The sequence below is a fragment of the Columba livia genome, chromosome 4, assembly GCF_036013475.1.
Source record: "Columba livia isolate bColLiv1 breed racing homer chromosome 4, bColLiv1.pat.W.v2, whole genome shotgun sequence".
NCBI lineage: Eukaryota > Metazoa > Chordata > Aves > Columbiformes > Columbidae > Columba > Columba livia.
In genome coordinates, this window is record NC_088605.1 from 63,035,343 (window position 1) to 63,053,869 (window position 18,527).

At 35.7% G+C, this 18,527-nt stretch overlaps 1 long non-coding RNA gene across 1 annotated transcript in view; it reads right to left on the reverse strand.

Moving 5' to 3' along the window:
• LOC110357105 (uncharacterized) overlaps positions 1–18,527 on the reverse strand; it is a 173,273-nt gene that overhangs the window by 40,929 nt on the left and 113,817 nt on the right. The window lies entirely within an intron of this gene.

Below are 18,527 nucleotides of genomic sequence, written 5' to 3' on the forward strand. Positions count from 1 at the left end.
CAGATTTCTTACCACCTGCATATTTTTAATTGAAATTGCACTCTTAAGCTTTTATAAGTCGTTATCATGTGATCAGAGCCCTGAAAATTGTTGAAATTAAATTCATCATAAACCTGACATTTCTTTACTTGGAAAAAAATGTTTCTTATGGTGATAAACTAGGCACTAAAAAGTATAAACTGTCATTATACACATCCCTTTATAGTTCTACAAGGTCAAGTATCTTTCTCTTTTCCCCAACAATGTTGTGTTTTGTTATACTGTATACAACATCTGACAAATGGTGCCTATGTGTGACTGCCCTGATTTTTGTCATGTGGCTGTTTTGTTTGTTTGTTTGTTTGTTTTTGTTTTTTTCTGGACCCACAGAGGAGACTGGTTCAGTTTTGCTTATATGAGGCATTGTGGCAATCTGTAATCCAGTAGTTACACCCTCTGTTCTCCTCTGCCGCTACTAGCTGGTACATGCCTTGGCAACCTCTTTCAGCTAAAACAATCTACAGCTATCAAACCTACAGAGCACAGCTCCACCAGCCATTCTGCACTCTGACCTTGATTAAAATGATTCCCATTCATTTCAGTGATCTTTTACTGTCTTCAAGCATTTCTTGCTCCGAAGCAAAATTCTCTTTCAGTCACAGGCAGACAGAATATTCAGTTTGGAAAGTCCAAATCCAAGTATATTTATGACCCAGTAACAGGACTTTATCTTAAATATTGCTAAGCTGATTTTTATTTTAGTAGGTGGATTACAAATTGTCACCTTCCACATTTTAGAAGGGAGATTAAACTAGAGAGAAATCTTGCCTGCTGATTTTCTTTGGCTTTACTAATTGAATAGACTTATTGCTTCTATAATCTTTTGAGAAGAACATTAATATCGAGTAATATCCTGCACATCGCCGAAATGATGAAGAAACATGCAGTATCTGAATGACTAACTTTCTGAAAGATGCAAAGGAATTTTATTTTTTTCATTCAAGGGAAATTCTAAGGCTGCAATCAGCTTGAAGGAAGAAGAGATGACCTGGGCTGCCACTTCAGCAGTTCTACAAAGTTTCAGCTGGCACAGACACAGGAAGCAAGGAACTGGAGAAACTGGAGAAAAGTGGCTGCAATTGGGGTAGACTAGCCTAATGAATTAGAGCTGCTTCAAAAGAACTGTGTCATCCTTGTTTGTCCACTCTCAGTCTGAAATCTGTGGGCTGCAGACTTGACCAAATTAGGAATATTAGCATCAAAAAGGACATGAAGCAGAAGCCGCTATCAGAAGTAAGTATATACTAAAGATGAGCCAAGGCTAGAGAGATACCTTCCTTTGCAAAGACATCAGCTCTGCGACTGATCCTGCCTGTCATATCCCCTCATTAAATGGGAAATCCGGTCAGCCCTGAAGCATAAAGGAGAAGATAGGAGATATCAGTTGAACATTCTATCCAAGATTTTATATCTTTTGTTGGCCACCACTGAAACAAAGTTTAATTACATACCAGTAATGCTAAGTAATCCTTGTATTTTTATCCTTAAGGCACTGGCCTCATGAGACGTTGTTCATGCCACTTGGATGGTGTTACAAACATTCTCATGCTTATATGAGTATTAATATTCACAGGGATCAAGCTCACTTTCTTTGGCAGCTACAGTTTTTGCTACAAATTTGACCTACAGTTGTAAGATCTAGATTAGTTATAGACTGCAAATCAGCATAGTAGAAAGGGCAAAGGAAGGGAGGAAATTTGTGCCCCGTAGCTTGAAGACTTGTTAGCCACACAGACCCTTGTGGAACTGTACCCGTGTTCAGTGCTTGTGATGGAAAGGACTGGCCTTATTGTCCCAGACTTCAGATCAGCTCATACAATGTTCCTAAGAATCAACTCCATGTGCAGCAAAACCTATGGGACATGCTTATTATAAGAAATTGGAAGAGCAACAAAGACAAGAAAAACTAATTTCTCAATCAAATTGTGCTCTTTTCCTATTTTCCTCAATAGCAAATCAGTCAGAAAAAAAAAAAAAGAAAAACAAACAAACAAACAAAAAAAAAAGCAAAACAAAACAAAAGAAAAGTGATCAGAGCTAGCATATATTGCTATCACCTAAAAGCACTACTCAAAGATCATGTAACCTATTTAACAGCTATCACTTCAGTAATGAATTGACTGAAGTGTATTTAGTTTACAGACAATAAAGTTGGTCAATCCAATAAGCAAAATAAACCTGTGTTGTAAAACGTCAACCACTATGCAAAATTCACCCCACCTTTTTCATTTTGAGACCTTTAGTGCCACACTATTTTTCAAATAGATTTGTAATTGGAACAGAATCTGTTTCATTAATGTCATGTAAGGATGCAGAATGAACAATTATTAGCTTTGACTGAGCACAATATTTCCTCTACCCACTGGAATACAGCACTTTACAAAACATCAGCATAAAATGATCTTAAAAACTGTGAACCTTGCAGCTTCAACTGATGTGAAATGAAACTGAAGCAAGCAAACATTTTACATTGTAGGCTTTTTCAGCAGGAGTTTAATCATTTGCATTTTATTTTTGTGTGTCAAGGCATATTTTTTCTTTACCTGATATTTCATTTCAGTTTTTAACACATAATCTTGGTTTTGATTGTAGCAGATAATCTTACCCAAGTCCCTTTGAAAACAGGAAAAATGCAGCTGTATCAAATAGTAATTTTTAGAGGAGTATTCTCACTTTTCAATTGCAGCCAGCAAAACTTCTTACAAATATTCAGATTCTTTTTTGTTACTTTAAAATTTTGAACCATTATTTTACAGTATAGATTCCAGTTTGTGATATTTTAGATGCCTGCCTTGAGAATTTTGCAAGTGTTTGCAACAACCCCTAACAAACACATTATTAAGCAAGATCTAATACAGTTGGTTTGTTATTTTCTGTGGTCAAGACTATGGCATCAGGGGTAACAGAATTATAAAAATATTCCTAAATATCATCTTTCACAAGTGAAGATCCTTCCCGAAGTGTGCTCTTGGAAGGAAGACTTACAGTTGAGTCCATATACTCTGTTTTAAAAAAAACCTAAAGTAACATGCACTTTTGAGAAGCCTTTTTACACATGTACTAAAGGATGGTATTTTTTGTCAGTGCATGTTTTTGCAACATGTCTCATAATAATTATGATGTGTCAAAAACTATGTATTTATAAGAGTGGGAACCACTTTTTGCACTAGTGGAGATGAGAAATATAGACAGCTTAAGGCAGATTAACAGTTACTGGTTCTTCTCAAATGCTTAAAACAAGACCAAAGACAGATCAGTAGGTTAACATTAAATATTATACTCAGATTCAAAGTAGTGTATGAGAGCAAACTGACACTTTATATAGCATCATTTTTGCCTAGCCTTTGTCAGATGGTTTCTTAACTCTTTCAAACCAAAAGCAAAAGTGCCACATCTTAAATTTTCATGTGTCTTCAATGTCATAAAATGTTTGGAACATAACTTTTCTGATTTTGAAGATACTTGTTCTTTAAAGAACCTGGATACACTGTCTAGGTTGATTACCTTTGCCATATAAACTGATTCAAAAGGGTTTAAATCTTGTTTTCAGACACAAAGAGAACTCACAGAAATGAAGGTGAGGATCAAAATCAGGAATGAAGAACCAGATGGAGAAATATGCCATGCAAGAAAGTAAAAATACACAAGAGAGGAACTTAGACTCTCTTCAGGCAGTGAAGACCAGAGAAGGCTGCACTGTAAGTATGGCCACGTAATGACATAATAGCCCACACTTTCTCATGAAAATAAGATGTTCATCAAGGTAGAAGGTGTTATTTTATAAACATTGTAACAAAATATTATTTTATCCCCCAAATTATAGCTTCACTAGCAATTATACACCGTGGTTAAAAAAACAAAAAAACAAACAAACAAAACACCAAAACAAAACAAGAAACCAACAAAACAAAAATATTAAAAACAAAACAAACAAACAAAAAACACAAAAAACCCCACAAAACCAAAACATACACACCCCACTACTCAAAAAAAACAACCTCTTCTGCAACAGCTAATAGCTATGAAATAATTTTTTTCAACTTGGGTGTGAAATTTATACACGCAAGATGATACTTTATTGGAATTTGCCATCCAAAGACAAAACAGCCGTGATTTTAATCACAAGTAAGAGCTACACAAAAGAACTTCATTTACATGAAATTCAGAAAGCTAAATAACAGTGTTAAATCATTCCTTACACCAGAAATGCTTTCTTGTTCAACTTCTTTCTCAACTACCTCCTTTTTATGAAAAAATGTTGCTAGACTTCATCAATGTTATATATTCCTTTCTTCTCTTTGTAGTTTATTGTAGTTAAATGCCAGACAATAAAGGTAAACAAGATGAATTATTTACTAGTTTAATAGAAATTATGAAGAAAATATCTAACTAGATACCTGTTGTATTTTTTTAAACAGATATACTAGAAAGTAAAGGAGGAAAAAAGTACACTTTAGTGCCAATTCTCTCCTGCTGTTCAGTGATTTTTATCAAATCTATTAATCAAACATATTAGCTCCTGTGAAGCTGATACGAAAGCTCAGAAACATCTCTAGTAGGGCCATAGTTTCATTGCATGTTTTCATGCTTTTCAATAGCTACAGATTGCTTAATCCTCTAAATATCTGCAAAGGTTAAATCTATCTTCCTTCATAGTAACAAAAGTATCTGGACTATCATGAAATACTGTTCATGACAAACTTAGATGCTTCACCTCTAAAGGGGCACACAGGCAAACAGCCACCGGACTTGCCAGAGAGGTCAGTGAGACTTGCTGTAAGTTTATGGATGGATCATTGGTCATTTGTTGTTCTTTTTTTGTACTCATGCAGGTGAGATTTATTTCTGTATTTCTCTAGATAACTTATAACTACTACTCGAAGAACAGAAGACTTACCCTAAAATATACACTTCTTTCAAAATGTACATAAATATTCTTTTTTCATTTAAAAGAAATCATACAAATTTTAACAAGCATTCACATATGAACACATATACATAACTAAACGTGAAAATTAATAAACATAAGATAAATTACATACTTGATCCTCTGAGTCCTGGCAGACCAAATGCTGGGACATAATCCACGCACATATTTGCCATCTTTCTCCCTAATGTTTGACTAGCTTTGTTTAAGCTCAGATATACCACCATGTACACTCCAATAAGAGAAATGAGAAAATTCTCCAAAACTTAGAGTGAACATCTTGACTTCTAGTTTTAAAAAGAAGAGTTGGAGGACAGCAAAATGGACATATTTACTAGTTGACTTCACAAAAGTAAAAGCCACCTGTTTAGCTAGATACAAACATACAAGGAGAAAATTGTCATCCATCATTTCAGTTAGAAACAAGTCACTTGCAAAATATATTAAAATGAACAGAAGACAGGACACCATTAATTCACTAATCTGCAAGTGAAATGTATCAAATCACACTCTCCTGAAATTAGCATAACTGATAACTGTACTTTAAAGCCAATTTTCCACCTCTTCAAGAGTTTTCAGGTATCAGCCAAATGTTAATTTGCAATTTTTCTCTCATGCTACAATGCAACTGAGGAAACACAGCATCACAGGAGATTTACAACTTCAAATACACACTCACTGGGCACAACTAAATAGAAATGCTTTAGAAGTTTCTCAGTCATTTCAAGTTAAACTCTAAATAAAATTGAACTACGGATTTGGAGAAAGCCAAAACACTGTCTTGTTTTGCCCCAACCCCAAATTATCAGGAAACACATCTACGTGCCTGCATCAGCAATACTTTCTTTGGTTATGCATTCCTAACAGTTATATTAGAGGCCTAATTTGCTTGCACTGAGATTTTGAAAAAGAGCTAGAAAGATGCTAATTTGTAAATGATAAAATGCAGCGTACTCAAGAGGAAAAATGAATGATTTATGGTTTAGATTTAGCAGATTAACAAATTCCACTGTTCTGTTTTTTCTCCTCACTCGGAGCTTATAAATATAAATATCAGCCATTATAATCATGTACAGTTTACGCATGAGGTTGATCTTTAATGATGCTGACTCAGCTGATGCTGATGAGATTTTAAAACTTGGACTTTCTTGATTAGATTGCAATGTTAAAGCCAGAAAGCTACTGTCTAGATACAGAGTACTGATTCAGGCATGGGAGTGTTTTTTTCAATCTGTCTTTTTCTTCTGTGCAGTCTGAACACATTACTGATATACAAAGCAGGATCAGTTTATTCTCTACAGATAAGAGCACCTCCTTTCAGATTCCCAGAGAAATTCAGGTGCTATCAGATATGTAGCCAAAATGCAGACACTGAACAAAAGCAAAATCTGCATGAATTCCAATGAGTGTTATGTATTGCTGGTTTTGGAGTCGAAGATCCAGTTGCAGACAAAACATTACTGACTACACATGTAGCTACACTGAACCAACTCCACGTGTGTTCTCATCAGCAACAGACTATCACATTGCTCATCTGAAGCATAATCAAATCCTAGAGTATACAAAAGGATACTCATAGACAAGCTAAGCAAAACTCTGCTCTTAATTATGAGATTCTTTCATTCCCTTCACCCAGCCAAAATGCTGCTTTTCAATCTCATGTGACTCCCCAGTGTATTTTCCCAGATACCTGTAAACCTCTGGGTCTTGCCTGGACACTTCCATCAGACTTAGATCAATGTATGCATCGAATTATACTTTAGAAGTAAGTGGTGTTACAGCAGCACAAAAGTAAAACAGATAAAAGTTGATCATATCAATTGAAGCAATTTTCCCCAAATACTGATTAACATCTGTTATACATTAAATAACAAAACAAGCACTTACATGCCACATACAGCCTGCTCAGTCAGTCATTCAGATTTATGAAAGGAGAAACGTCCTTTATGTCATTAGCTGGTTTTCAGTTACCATGATATAAATCAATGCACAATAAAGGAATATTAGAAATCACACTTTTCCTAGACTGAAGAGAAGATAGAAAGCAATTTCCTAATAAAATGGGGTGGGAATCAAATTACTGACTTAAAAGAGATTAAGCATCAAAAGGAGCTGAGTTTTGTTAAACTCAAACTTGTAAAACAGAAAATAAATTTAGAAAAAATCCAAACCAAACAAAAATAAACAACAACAAAAACACCACAAACAAACACACATCAAACCAAAAAACAACAAACCAAAGGACAAAATAGTTTAAAATAACAAGTTTGAAAAAGGTGGAAGAGTTAGTGAAATCAAAGAAAAAATGTTTGTTCATAGAGCATTTCTGCATAATATGCTCGGTCTTTCTGCATTTGATTTAGCTGAATATCTGGGAAACGGGATCTCAGCCTGAATGAAATCAGACCTGCATAATGTAATCAAGAATAAGAAGGTATTATATATCAGATATAATATAAACCAGGTAGAAGCTGAAATGACGAAAGGAGAGATAATTCAAATATAGAAAATGGACACAACTGTACAAGAAGTCGAGATAAGATTTCTCCCCTAGTGCATTAAAAACATTGTGAAGAAAACAGATCAGATTTAGAGAGATGGCAAAAATAACGTGCTGACAGCAGAGGTATGAACGAAAGTAAATGCACTCATTAATTCCATATTAACAAGAGGCCAAGGTCATCAACAGAAGTCATTTGTTGAGGATGAAAGATTCTTATAAGGAAATGTATCATGACAGAGAATGTTAAAGAAACTCCAAGACATACAGTAACAAAAACTACAGGGCACCAATAGAAAATGAAATATATTGAGATGGTGTCACATCCTACCCATAGGTATGGGTGCGGAGAGAGGTGACTCAAGTTCGTCAGTCCCCTTGATTGGAAAAGAGGTCTCTGGGCAATCTCGGTCCTTCTCCTTTGGTGTCATGCTGGGCCCATCAGGACATGGAGCTACATGCCCTTCAACAGTCTCCCACCTCCTGTATCAGCCAGCCAGCCTTTGTCTGTGTCTGTTAGCTTGTCATTGATATGTAAATCACAATTCACCTTACCACAAATTGTCCCATGTCCTGTGAATGGATGTTGTAGAACTTCTTTTGCCAAAACATTTGAGATATTATCCTTTCAGTCTCTGACAGATGGCCTCTAATCTCAACTTAATTCAGAGACTTTTCAGTTATATGTTGAAAAAAAAATTGCCTTGAAAATCCAATTTCAGAGATGTAAATAAATGAAAGTATGCATTTAAATTAACATTTTGCTTTAAGAAGTCCAATGAAGAAACTCAGTAAAAGTTGCAATATAAAGTGACCATTTGAAATAAGATCTCAATGTTCTCAATGTTTGTTTTGGTTTTTTATTTATATTTTTTTAAACAGAAGATGATTATTTTCTTTCTTGTAACATATGTATCCATACTATCCCAGACTTTATGAAGAATGCCTTTAAAATAAATATACATTAATTCAGTATTCTTATCATGCACATTAGAAATATGAAAGAAGGATATAAAAGAGGGAAATGTGCAAGATTTTTAAAAAAACAGTAAAAAAGTATTGTATCTGGATTTAAAAATAACTGCCCACCATCTGTAAACCAAGTTCAGATTCCAACACTACAGGAACACTCCATGTGCCTACCACTATGATCATTCACACAGAAATCCTAACACTGAACAACACAGCACTGCATAAATCATGACAATTGCAAAGAGAAGTCCTCCTGGATATTTTTCCCTCTCTTGAATTAGGACCTTGCCGTCTACAGAAGAATATTAGTGTTGACCTAATTAAATAGCCAGATTTTTTTTTTTTTTAAACTTAAGGTAATACCTAATGTGTTTTAGATATAGTCACACGTAGTAGGAACTGCAACCCTTGAGTAAGTAACTGCATAATGACCTACAGTTTCTCTTCTAACATCGAAACAAATCAGAATCTGAGCCCAGCACTTTATGTACTGTGCAGAACTTACCAATAAAGCTGCCAGCCCTATATATATATATATTTCAGTGAAGAGGCTCCAAATCAATGAAGGACTAAGCATATGCTTAATTATACTTAAGCATGTGCTTAAGTAGATCCTAAATTGGCACTGTAATTAAGATAACATTTTCTAGGATATCAGTTTGACACTAATTGTAATCAATGCAAATTTATTCTTTCTGGTATTTGTTCACAGAGTAATCTTGATTTCAGTTGAATGTATCTATTACTCTCATAACACAACTCAGCAATTTTCTGTCTGTGTGTTGAAATGAGCAGTTACTGCTCATGACTATTTCTGGATTGCTTAAATCTCATGGAATTGCTTTGTTCTGCTACAAAACAAAAAACATTATAAAACGTTAAACTGGTAATACAGTATTAATAGCTAGAGGAGAAAATATTTATGTAAAAATAAACACATAACTAATAAACTACAGTTCTACCAAAACAATGCCAACCAACAGCTTTTAAGTGGAAGCCCCTATGCTGTATTTGTGGAATGTGGAAAAGACTCTTTCAACTCTCATAGCTGCCTGAATAGTTTAGCTGAAATAATTTCAGTGTTCAGAGACATCCGGGAAGTGTATACAATGCAAAAGCCAGAGATGACTAAGTGACCTTTTATTTTTTTCTTTTTCTCTTTCCTGCTGTGTATAATTATTGGGTTAGTAAGGGCTCACTTCTCATCTCACCAGAGTTTGAGAGCTTATCGCTTCCATGAGTAAAACGCCATGCTAGGGAATTAAAAATAAGAGGGAAGTAGGTTCCCATGAGAGAGCAATTAGTGTCTCACATGCACCTCAGGAGAGTTGTGATGTTGGAAGAAAGGGAATTAGCACTTTCCAGCATCATCTTTTGTAGCTCACTATATGTAAAGTTTCAAATAGTAGTTTACCGATAGTTTTGCCTACAATAGCTAGTAGTTAGCTGCATTTAGAATTATTTCCTGCATGACAAACCAAAAAGCCTATGGCAACCTTTAAATCCAGTCCATAAAATTCTGCTTGATCTACAACTTATATTTAGAAAGAAATCCAGTCTTAAATTTACAGACTTTAAATAATAATTTAATATTAGAGATTTCACCACATGCTAAAAAGAGCCTTCCTATAGCTTAAGCAATTTAAGTTATAAGCTTAAACAATTTAAGTTAAAAACATGCATTTAATTCTAATTTTAATTTACCTAGTTTCAAACAACTGGATCTTGTGTTATTTTGCCTGTGCCCTGAAGAATTACTTGTTGCTGTTCCCATAAACCAGCTTGTAAACAGGACTCAAATCATCTCTATACCTTAATTTTAGTAACTTAGCTTTAAATTTTTCTTACTACATGAAACTTTTTCTTTCTAGAAAGATTCATTCTTGTAGCTTTTTTCCTGAAATCTTACTCAAGTTTTTTACAAGTCTTTCAGAATTCTGGGCTCAAAAGAGAATCTGAAGACAGAAGTCTAGCACTATGCTCAGTAATATCAAATAGCAAATTAACTCAGCCTTCCTATTCCTAGCTTATATCATATTTCACACTTTCATCTTCCAGGTTTTGGTTAAGTTCACATTCATTTGACTAAGGCAGGCACTTTAAAGTCCAAATCCATACATTAAGCTTGAAAGTGACATTTACAGATGGCTCACGACTTTAAAATTATGATCTTCATACTGTTACTTTAGCCTGGAAAGATCTTAACTTCATAGGTCTATCAACTTTCAAAACTCAGGTTCCTTATATTTCCCTAAATTCTGCTGGAGAAGACTTAAAGTGCCTTGAGTCTTGACACAGTGGAGAAACTGGACATTAATTTCATGCTTATCTCCCCACAAGGTCAAAAAACTAAGTCCTCTGCGCATCCAGCACAACCAGTATAGCTAAAATACAGCAGAATTATGTTTCCTTACAAATACATCTGGAGGATATGGTATCCCCTTTTTAGTTAATCGATCAATTAATCCATGAAAGATGTGAGACACTTAGACTCAATCCTCTCTCTTTGAAGAAACAATTCTAATACACCTGTAGAACCACCCAGGAAAGTGTACTTGCTTTTAGTGCATAGGTTAACCTTCAGTGTGTGTGTATATATGTATATGTATATATGTATATAAACTATAATGAGAGACGAAGGAATACTCTAGGAAATGTTCCATTTTTTATCTGATGTTTTTATTTCTTCAGGATCAGAGGCTGAACATTATTTTTACCTTATTCCTACCCCAAGGACTCTGGGATACTTTATAGACTACCTTGTTCATGATTTCTTGAATTAGAAAGAGATACCCAAGACTCAGCTTTCAGCTGTGTTTCCTAATTTAGAGCTGCATGGCTGTGTTGACTTTCTCTCTAGCCCAATTAATCTGCCATTATACCATGTTCCATCCTAAAAACTTGAGAAAAGAGAATATTCTCCTGATATCACTGAACAATTCATCTAAACCCCAAGCAGCTGGAATGACTTAAAATATCCACAGCACTTTGTACCTCAGATTGGGGTCTAAGGAGAATTTTTGCACTAGAGTTGTGTATAGTTTGCATTCAACTGTCTTCCTGTTTTTAGCATAACTTCTAAAGGGAATTATGAAATTCAGTTTCAAGTTGGCTGATGCTTAACTGAGTTATCACAACACTGACCCTCCCATACTTCAGCTCTGCAAGTAAATCCCCTTTCTTAGACAATGTCATCATATTCTGTTATCCTCCTATTACAAACAGACTTTCCATTTCTGAACATACGACTTCATTATAATAAAATAACGATCTTCAAGTGATTATTTATTGTTCCAGTTGTGGGACTTTTTTTTGTTTTGGTTTTTGGTGATGGTGATGTTTCTTTGGTTGGTTGGTTTGGTGTGGTTTTGTTTTTGTTTTTTGTTTTTAATTTGGATTTACTAAATTCTTCCAGTTCATTGATGACAGCACAAGATGGAATATGTGTCTGTGAAAACCCAAAAGAAGTGCCCCTGCTGATATGTTTTTTCCAGTACTTTGAGAAATGCTACTTTTTTTCTGAGACATTCATAAAATCAAGTTTAGACACAGATACTCTGTACCCCACCAATTTGTATTATCGCAATCTTAATTTACAATATTTTAAATCAATATTCATTCCAACATGTGGTGCTCACCATCGTTTACTCCCTAGTACTCCATAATACAGATAGGTCCAGATTTCTCTTAAGTTAGAAGCTGCTCATTAATACTGCTACAGCTAGATGAAAACTGAATATTATTCTCACTCCAAAGAGATATTTTTCCAGCATCAGGAACACGGGAAGGGGTAGTGTTGGACAGGGGGAGGATTATATTGCCGTTACTTAAAAGTGTCTCTGTTAGATTGATAAATTAAAGATTTCAGTCTCCAGAAATAACAATCCAACATCTTTCACAAGCACTAAATTCAGTTGAATAAAAGCTAAAAAGCAGAAAATAGACTAACTTGAATTGCAAATGTAATCACAGACACCAGACACTAACCTTAAAGCTTTCAAGGTGAAATTCACCCATCCCTGCACCATGCTGAGGATTGACTGCAGAGCCCTGAGTAGGCATTGTGGGAACGGGAGCCACCTGCCCCAGTTGTGCACATGACAAAGAGTTACTGCAAAGTCTCTCTCATTCTGATTCTATTCATAAGCTAGTAGAAAAAGCTGATTTTTTTTTCCTTCCCTCTATGTGGTCAGAAACACAGGATCTTCATAATCATGGAAATGGAGGCCTTTCCCTCCTCCTCTCAGGATAACTCTCAGCCATATAGCCAGTTTGGCATGAAAAGACAGGAGTCAAGGCCCTCATATCTGGGTAGCATCGCATCTTGTAGCAGACATGTTGTGCCCTAAGGAATAAACAGGTTGGATTGTCACTTTTCAAGAAGAGAAAACTATATATTTCACTTCCAGCATATCAAGCCACTTGTTTCAAATAATGGTCCCTAATAACCTCTTTCTTGTTTGTCCTTCTCTTTCTCTGTTTTACACATGATGTCTGCTTGAATGGCTCAAGTTGACTGCAGTGCAGCTAAGGATCAAACATTTAAAGCTTTACTTTCAAGCATCAGGCACTAGGCATGCTTATTAATATTCACCAGATAATTTCCTAGTTTGCTGATAAAAATTCTCTCAAAAGAGCTTGCTTTGGTGAAAAAAAAATAATCCATATACAGCGAATGAGCAAGTAGCCACTATGAATTATTTGAAGGCTACCGCATGCAGCTATGACCTTGAGAACCAGGTGACTGTGAACATTCAACACTCAAATACTTGAATTCTGCTCCTTCTGCAGCCAACATTTAGTGGATGCTGATGATCTATGACATATGAAATAAGACTGAATCATCAATCCTTCCCACAGAGGCAGGTATATGTGAGTGCATCTATGAGAAAACAACAGCTTCCACAGACAGTGCTAGGGTTTGAATAAGATTGGAGAATGCCCTCTGACCATCACTAATGTTCTTTCCTAAACCAACGCTAGAAAACATTCTGTGGACTGACATATTGTAATAGCTAGATAAGACACTGTTAAACAAAAAGTGGAATTATTCAGAGGTTAATACAACATGTCATTCTCTGATCCTTTTTAGCCCTTTATGCCTCAAATGAATTATTTCCATCATCCAAATCCCTTTCCAAGCCATACACCATTCCCCTCCAAAAAACAACAGATTTACTCTGTGAATCTTATTTTCAGTTACCGTGATAGCAGACTTCATAGCCAAAAGCAGATTGCTGACACTATACTTGCAGTATTCAAACAGATCAGTTGATACACTTTTGCGTATATAGGTTCAGCATAAATGTGCTGGCTTTGGGAAGATTCTGATCAAGCAACAAACTACGAGGAATGGATACTTGTCTCTCTCAGAGGTAACAAAAAAATCCACTTGTTAGTAACTGTAAAATAAAGATTCAAAAGTACTAAATAAATCAACTCAAGAAGTAAGAAATAACATCTTTTTCTTCTTCTCTCCCCTTTTTATCAAGTACTATGCAATAAAACTTCAGAAGTCACTAACAGACAACTTGAAGAGCAAGAGAACAAGGAGGATTAACTGTGATACAAACAAGAACACATAAAACTTCAGAACATCAAAGGTGTATTTGCAAACTTTGTACTAAAAAGTCCCTACTGTTACTGAATATGTGCATACTATCAAAGCTAAGCAAAGCAAGATAACCTTAACCTTTTACCAATGGGTATGTGTTATGTAGTCACATCAAGTGGTCCTTCTACTGAATTTTGTAGAGTTAAGAATGCGACATTGAGGAAGTACATGCAAAGGTATAAACACAAATAAATAAACTGAGGGTGTTTGAACATGTTTTACTTGTTTCCATATGTTGAGTTACAATTCTCGCGTAAAGTGAGCAGGTGTTAAAATGGTGTTGAATGTTTTAAAATTGTGTTTGTTGAAAACTGAAGGCGAAATATATGGCTTTAGTAAGAAGAGCTGCTGAATTTTTTGTAACAGCTTTTCTTATCTGAAATAGTACAGCAGACTAACACGACAGAGAGTAATGAATAATATTTTAAAATAAAGTAGCAATTTTAAAGAGCTTATTATTATTATCAATAATAATAATAAATGTTTAACAGAAATTGCCTTTATAAATTAATTATGTGATGTGCTTGATATGTTGTGAAAAAACATAACCACGTTCTTCAGTTTATAAGTGGATTGTACAAGTTTTAATAGTAACCATTGTATGAAGCACTTCAAAATTATGCCAAAAAGTGTGGTGTTACCTTGAAAAAGAATACAAGAACTCATACTGCGTATAACAAAACTGAAAAGTATAAGCCATAGGAATACTAAAGGCTGAGAACAGAGTGGTTTTGCTGACAGGACTACAATGAGTTTTGAAATGTGTTGTTCTCTGCACAAGATTGTATGGATCAAAAAAGACACTGAGGTGCTTGAGTGCCTCTTAAGAAGAGCAATGAATCTTGTAAAGGGTCTAGAGCATAAGTATTAAGAAGACCAGCTGAAGGACCTGGGGCTGTTTGGCCTGGAGAAAAGGAGGCTGAGGGGAGACCTTCTCAATCTCTACAACTACCTGAAGAGGTGTTTGTAATGAGGAGGGTGTTGGTCTCTTCTCCAAGGTACCAAGCAATAGGAGAAGAGGAAACAACGTCAAGTTGCACACGTGGAGAGGTCTGGATTGGATATTAGGAATAATTTCTTCACTGAAAAGGTTGTCAGGCATTGGATCAGGCTGCCCAGGGAAGTGATTGAGTCACCATCCCAATACCTATTTGAAAGATGTGTAGATATGGTGCTTAGGGACATGATTTAGTGGTGGACTTGGCAGTGTTAAGTATACAGTTGGGCTCAATGATCTTAAGAGCCTTTTCCATCCTAAATGATTCTACGATTCTATAAACCACCCAAGGAAAACACAATTATTCTCTTCATTACAATTGTTGAAGAACAATGAGCCAGTTCACAAGTCGAGAGGCAAATTGGCAAATTGTATGGGGAGAGGGAGGAAAGTCTATGATATGCAGCTATTTCTGTCCCTTCACACACCCTGCCATGCTGGTCTTCCGACTTCTACATCTCATAGCAACAAACCTCGAGTAGAAACCATTACCTCAGACTTCCAGGCGCTCTAAGAACACTACAACAAAAAGCCATCTCCTACACACAAGAATTCTGGTAGTTCTGATATCTCTAAACAAATTATGAAGAACACTCATCCACATTCATAGAAGACAGACAACGTATTTTATCAATAAAAATAGGATTTTTTGGGTAGGATTTGAAGGACTAAACCAGGTTTGTTCTGAAAATTCGTGAAGGGGTCTTCCTAAATTAAAGGAGGAACATGAATATTCACAACTGAAAATAATAAGAGGTATGAAAAGTGTTTTTATGGATGAAAGGAGGAGAGAGAGAGAGTGATCATTGAGATACAGTGGGCTGGGCATGGTCCCTGAAGGGCGCTGAAAGTGTATCAAACTGCTAATCAAAGATGGAAGAAGATAATCAGCAGAGATATATTTTTATATATATATATATATGTATATATAAGCAGATGATCAAAACAATCAATGCTCTTTGAAGCAACATCCTAGGGAGATCACAGTGAAGTCAAATTGTCAAATTCAAGTAAGTGAATATGATAATAATGAAGTTGTTAGAAAAGACTGGACTTTAGTGTCAAGGAGTAAGCATTGCTCTACTTTGCACACATTTTGTGGGAACTGCCTGCAAAACTTCATTGTAATCTGGGAAATCCAAAACTCCTGAGACATGTCTCAGTCAACAAGGAAATTAGATTCACAGAAGTGTTGCTGATGTCCACATAATTAGTATCAGAAACAGCAAAGAAGAGTCATGAGGCAAATACAAGTACAATCCCTCCCTGAAACACAGTAAGCTCAAGGACAAGAGATCTCTAGCCAGAGATGTCAGGGACATGCTGTCAGCATTTGGATAGTAAAAACAAAAAACAAACAAAAAAAGGCAAGCAAACAAACACAAACAAACAAACAAAAAAACACAAAACAGTGTTTGTGAATAAGATTACCCCAACAGGAAAAAATAGTGGAGAGATGAAGAGGGAAAACATGGATGCATGAATGAGAGTGTGACAGAAAGCTGGAAAGGACATTAAAGGAAATTTCATTGATCTCCAAAGGATCTGTCAAAACTGGGTATAGGTGAAGTAGAGAACCAGGAGAAAAAGATTTTTGAAAAGAAAGAAAGAACAGTCAGTTGTGCTGAAAATGACTGACAGGTTACGGAGGACCAGACCTTATGGCCAGGAAGGAGTTAAAGATGATTTTAACAATACTTCAAGAAATGAAACCATTGAATGGAGAGGACCAAGGTTAAAGTCTGAATACATCTGTGAAAAGAGCAAGCTTAACTACAAAAGTGAGAAATGTGGGATGCTGGAGTGTTAACTGGAATAAAGGTAAGTGCTATTGTTTTTAAAGGCTGCTGTTTGCTTCTTTGTGTGTGAAACATGGAGACTTTTACAGTAAACAAACACTTTTACAGTGAGCAAAGGAGACTTTTACAGTAAAAAAGAGCCAAAGAGAGCAAAATTAAAGGGAAAAATTATCACAAGGAGCATGAGTGAAATTTAGATTACTGAAGGAAAGTGATGGAATGAAGGAGAATATACAAAAAACTTTGGTACCTGTAGTTACCAAGAACGAGACTGGAGCTCTGAGAAAGAGGAAGCTCATGTAAGATTTTGTATGTAACGTTACTGGCACTCATTCTCAAAGCTGCATTATCAAGAATAGATAAAAGTGATATACAGAAGTCTGCTATAGTAATAGTAATGGCTACAAAAAGGACTGCCAGCAAATAAAATTAACAACAGCACCTTAACTACAGAATAGATTATACAAGGAAGCATTTGAGAGTTCTTTTTAGGTAAAACCTTTCCCTGTGGAGAGTTGTATTATGCAGTCCTTAAAGAGAAAACTGGCATAATTTCTTTCCCAGTGCTCCAGGACAGATGCTTTGCCATTTTTCTACACCACAAGGAATATTGCCTCTCTTAACATCCCTATTGTTTACACATCTTTTTTCAGGCATCCAATGACCTCAACCAGAATGAGTACCTTTCACTGTAATAGACTGAATGTGATGGACCTCTCTCAAAGGTTTAGTTTTGTTTATCTGGAACAGGAAAGATGGAATGAGAGGCACATTTTTTTGGTGGAGCTCTCATCTATAAAAAAGAGACTAGAGAAGAAAACAGAAGTGCCCAGGTTAAGAAAAGGCAGGGGATGACAGTAGTAGTGGTGAACATAAAGTGGAAAGTGCTGAGATGACCTGTGTGCTTGTTCCAGTTCCAGAACTGTACGAGGTCTAGGGCTATCAGGCAGTCCTGCAGGAGTAATGTTTGGGTTGGATCTTGTGGACAAACAACAGTGTAGTGTAAAAATGAACATAGTCCAAGAACATCAGCATAATTCACGTTATCTTCTCACTGACTCCAACACTGTTTGATTTTCTTAAACTGCATCAGCAATAGTAACCATTTCTGAAATAGTGTCAATTTCCATCTACATTTGAGACTCAAAACCAGAGAGATCAAGAAATTTTGTCTGTTTTCTGCCCCTCCAATGCAATAATGTAATCAGCCCTATTGCATGAAAGGAACTTAGAAGCTGCAAGATAACATGCTCCAGTTAGGGAAACCAGGTACACTGGCTCTGTTCCATTCACTAATGCTAGTAAAGCACTGTTTGCAGGTGTGTTCACCAGTCCCCATTCTTACAAACAAAGATTACTGCCCACTCATGCCATATACTACTGTTTCTCCAGACCAACTACTCCATCACTAGCATCAGACACCTAAGTCGAATGTAACAAAGAAGAAATAATAAACACAGTACTTGAGAATGAAATTCTGAATACATCAACACATAAAAATACAAATTTATGTAAATTATCATGTCAACCATTTGAAACAGAAAAAAAAACACCTTCATAGATGGACAGTCATAGTCTTGTAGGCTAAATTGTTCATCATAAAGCACTGGGATAGCATATTTTTTTCTTACATGTGCTGCGATAGCTAGAGGCTGCCCAAGGTAGCTTAAGACATGTCA